Raw genomic sequence first — 5,170 nt, 5'->3', positions numbered from 1 at the left:
TCTTTTTCTTTGTTTGGACTCATGCATGATACAACCTGCTGAGGCTGTGACCACCAGGTGGTGCTCCCGCCATGAAGAAGAAGAATCTGCTGCAATGAAGACAAAATGCATTTTCTAACTCTTTTGTTCATTTGAAACATTTTCACAGACATTTTCAGCACAACAATAAGATCACAGACAACACTAAATGATTTAACAATAATAAAACATAATATCATATAAATAAAGAGGGAGGGTCTACACAGTTGGGGTGTTATGAGGTTGTTATTCTGCAGAGTGCAGTTCATTAGTTTTTATTGAAATCTTCTTGGTGATATAAGTGGACTGTAAAGCCCCCTGACTCTGAATTAAGTCAGTTTAATAAAACTGTTTCTGAAGAACATTAAAGCCTTTGTTTAAGTGCTGTTGAGACAGAGTAGGTGGAAGGCAAAGCTCTATATATCTTTAAGGTCAATAAATTGAATTTCAAAGTCGTCTTATCTGTAGACGCTGACTTCCTTTCAGGCTTCCTGGACACTAAGGAAAATTGTGAGTTTCTGATCTACTTGAATGATTAAGGAAGCTGGTTAGGTTTTCAATGTTTAATGCTGCTTCATTGGGCAGTGGTGTTTAAGATAAACAAGGATGATGTGCACCACAGGTGAGCTCTCTAAGATGACTTATCGTTACAGTTATTTATTGTCTTTCTTTCTTTTTCTGTTCCATGTCCACTGGTGGTTGCTTGTCATTGAGACCTCCAAATCACATGAGATCACCAGATAAATGTTGATAAGTGACATAATTTAATATGATTACGAATTGTTTCCATTCTCAGCCATCCAATCTTCTCTCTTCTTCAATTGTTTTGGGCCACTGTATATTAGTTAAACTAAAAGCTTGTATTCCTTATGAAAACAAAACAAAAACAGATTACTGCCCCCTAGTGCTGCTTATTCCACAAGGCAACACTGTTTTTCCATTTCAAAATAATCTGATTAATACTGATTATTTCTCCAATCCACTACATGTTGCACAGTGTGACTACAGATTTTCATCGTCAGCTTTCTGCTTCTGTGAGTACACACAGTACATACAGTACATACCGTACACACAGTACATATAAGTGCTTGTGAACCTTTTCCCATTTCCCATAATTTGTACATGGTATAAATCCTAAAGTGCTACTAGCAGTAATTGTACCTATTTTTTGTATGTGTGGATCCAGACATCAGTCTTATCAAAGCTAATTACAGGTAAGCATTAGTATAGTTACTAATGCTTATACTAATAAGCATTAGTAACTATACTAATCAACATCACCTGCCTGTAACAACTGAAGCCCAACTGACACAGACGTGAGCAAACCACAGAGAATACAGGCATAAAAGAAGCACAAATATTCAAATAGATGCAGTTTATACAATTTATATAAGTTGGATAATAAGTTGGATGAACTCTCTGCTGTTGACAGACACATCGCTGCTGTTGTTACTGTTACTCATCAGAGATCAGAGAAACCAGACAGTCAGCAGTTAACAGACAGTGATATATGAGATCATCTCAGGGGATTAGACTCAAGACACACCTGTGCGCTCAAAAGTTTCCAGTTGCGGCAGTAACAACATTGCTAACGGCGCTGCTAACAACACCGCAAACCAGGAACTGCTACCTGAGCCAATCTCTCCGAAGCGGGCCTGACTCAGGCCCCTGTCCGTAAGTTTCCTTCCATTCAGCCTTATCCACTTTCTGAGTTGATTTCTCCGCTTTGGGCTCTTTCACGGAGCCCTGGCATGTAAGTCTCCACTCAGGCCTCTGCACACTCCAGCTGACAGTTCCTGCAAAACTCCATCCCCATCTGTCTGCGTCTTGCTGGCTCTGTGTTCCCTGACGGCCCCCAGTGGCAAGCGACCTCGCCTGTCACTCACCAGCGTCCCCTGCTCCTTCACAAAAGCCACCTGTTGATGTGCAGGCTTCGGACCAGGTGCCCCTGACCACGACCAGCCCGCGTCCTATTGGTCATCACCTGAGTCCAAAGCTTGCCGTTTACAATGATGACCTCGGTACAGTCTGACCTGAGATTTTAATTGTCGGCGACTTGATTGTAAGATTTGTAAGGCTCCCTAGCGCAATAACCTACTGTCTCTCTGGAGGTAAAACGGCCAATTTTATTGAACTGATCCCAGCTCTCCTAGACATTCATCCATCTGTCCACACTGTGATCTTGCACAAATGACATAATGTCCAGGCATTCAGTTAAACTCCACTATGACCTTGAGTCTCTCGCCACCTCAGTCGAAAATCTGGGAAGGAACTTTATTTTATCTGGTCCCACCCCCTCTCTGACAATGAGCTCTGAGCGCTTAGCCGTCTCTTTAGTCTCCACCAGTGGATGGAAAATTTTACCACTGCCACTGGTCTTGGTTTTGTCAGTAGTTTTAACTCCTTCTGGACTAAGTGGGACTTCTTTAAACATGATGGGCTACATCTTAACAGGAAAAGAACATGCATATTGACCCAAAACTTCATTAACTTCATTGCTTTTAATACAAATTGATGGTCTCCCCAGCAGGACCCTGCCCAGATCACTGGCTCCATCTCACAAAGTCTTGTCCCTGCTGATGCTGCTGTTCCTGTTGATGCTTTGCACCTTTCTATCCAATCTAATTCTGTTGGAATAACCAACAGGCCTGCTGCCCCTTCCTACCTCTTGTGGGCTGAGCATGCTACTGCTCGGCCTCTTCCATCTCTGTCCATGTCACCAAAAATCACCATCACCCTAAAGCCATCATAAGCAGAGGCAGAGATAATGCTTTGCTGACTAGCCCATAGTTGTGACGACTAGTACAGTGAAAGCAGCATTTCCATGGGGCTGCTTAATGTCCGCTCAATCTCCAACAAGGGACAGCTCATCCTCGATCTAGTGAATGATCATAAATTTGACTTTTTGTGCCTGACTGAGACATGGCAGCAACCCAATGATTACACTAAACTTAACCTGTGTATCCCACATGGCTTCATTTACACGTGTCATGCTCATGCCTCAGGACACGGAGGCGGTCTGGCAATTCTATATAATGAGAAATACAAGGTTTCCTCTCTCCCTGTCTCCCCTCACACATTTGAATCTACTACACTGAAAATCCACGGAACCATCCCCACCTTTCTAGCTGCTAATTACCGTCCACCTTAACATAACTCTGATTTTATAAATGAATTCTCGAATTTTGTTGCCATTTTAAGCTCTCTGTCACCCAACATAATATTGCTAGGGGACTTTAATATTCACATGGACAACATAGACAGCTGTTTTACAAAATAATTCACATCCTGCCTGGACAGTTTCGGTATCCATCAACACTTCCACACACTCAAGAGGACATATTCTGGATCTCATCTGTTGCACTGGCGTATCACCACTCAGATACACTATATCAGATTTCCCCTTGTCAGATCACAAACTTATATCACTTACTGTTAACTTACCGTTGTTCAAAATTAAAGCACCCTGCTACATTACATTCAGAAACATCAAGAACATCAATCCATCCTCTCTCTCAGCTGTAATAAATTATCTCTTACTATTTCACCAGCAAAATTGTTAATATTCATAATCAACTTCCTCCTTCATGCAAGAGTAATGACTGTAAATACTGTACTAATTCTGCTCCACCTTTTATATTCCCATTCACTAATTTTGATCTTCCAACCTGTTAGGCTCTCGAATGAGAGCGGTTTGACTATGTAGAGGACCCGAAAATGCAGAGGAGACAGATTACAGTTTTAACAGGGTTTTTATTGCCGATGCAGCTGTGCCGGGAAATGGCGAGAGCCCAGGGTGAGAGACAGTGAGTGGGGGGATACTGGCAGGAGCAGACTCACGAGGGAGGATCGAGACAGGGGAAGTTCCCACGGCCGAGATGTGTCGTGGTGAACCCGGAGTTCTCGGGGAGGCAGGAGACGTGGCGACCTGCCTCCCCAAATCATAACATACATTATCTCAAGGCACTGTACATAGACAACATCGAAGAGAGCAGAGAACCCCAACAGTTCACACAATGAGCAAACACTAGGCATCAGTGGAGAGAAAAAACTCCCTCTTAACAGGAAGAAATCTCTGACAGAACCAGACTCAGAGATGTGCGGTCATCTGCCTCGACCGGTTGGGGTGAAAGGAAAAATGGGGGACAGTGGAGAGGTGGGGGACAGAAAATGGGGGGAGAGAAAGGACAAGAGGGAGATGAGGTAGAGACAGAAGAGAGATAGAGACCAGCAGCAGAAACAACTGTATCAGGTTACAAGTTTATACAGTTACTGATATCGACTTTTTAATTACAAAATAATAATAATGGTCCTCTCCGGGAACCATCACCTTACCGTGGTGGAGAGGTTTGAGTGCCCCTGTGATTCTGAGAGCTGTGTTGTCTGGAGTCTAGTGCTCCTGGTAGGGTCTCCCAAGGCAAATTGGTCTCAGGGGAGGGGCCTGACGAAGAATGGTTCAAAGACCTCATGAAAAAACAACAGAGGAAGAGAGTGACCCTGCCCGGAGGAAGCCCGGGGCCCCCGCCTGGAGCCAGGCCCAGATGGAGGGCCCGTGAGCGAACGCCTAGTGGCCGGGTCGACCACGGGGCCCGGCCGGGCACAGCTCGAACAAGTCCCGTGGCGTCTTCATCGTCCTCCTGTGGACCCACCACCTGCAGGAAGATCGACTGGGGTCGGGTGCGCTGCCACATGGGTGGCAGTGAAGGTCGGGGATCTCGACGTACTGGACCTGGGCGGCAGAAGCTGGTTCTGGGGACATGGAACGTCACCTCGCTGTAGGGGAAAGAGCCGGAGCTTGGATAGGGGTTGGAAGTTATTCTTCTCTGGAGTTGCCCAGGGTGTAAGGTGCCGGGCGGGTGTGGGGATACTCACAAGCCCCCGGCTGAGCGCCGCTGTGTTGGAGTTTACCCCGGTGGACGAGAGGGTCGCCTCCCTGCGCCTTAGGGTTGCGGGGGGGAAAGCCCTGACTGCTGTTTGTGCTTATGCACCGAACAGCAGCTCGGAGTACCCGGCCTTCTTGGAGGCCCTAGATGGAGTCCTGCAAGGGGCTCCGTCGGGGGACTCCATAGTTCTGCTGGGAGATTTCAATGCGCACGTGGGCGACGATGGGGAAACCTGGAGAGGCGTGATTGGGAAGAACGGCCTACCTGAT

This window comes from Solea senegalensis, linkage group LG17, assembly GCF_019176455.1.
Source record: "Solea senegalensis isolate Sse05_10M linkage group LG17, IFAPA_SoseM_1, whole genome shotgun sequence".
Taxonomy (NCBI): domain Eukaryota; kingdom Metazoa; phylum Chordata; class Actinopteri; order Pleuronectiformes; family Soleidae; genus Solea; species Solea senegalensis.
The sequence above is the reverse complement of the archived record's forward strand: the minus strand, read 5'-3'. Positions refer to the sequence as shown.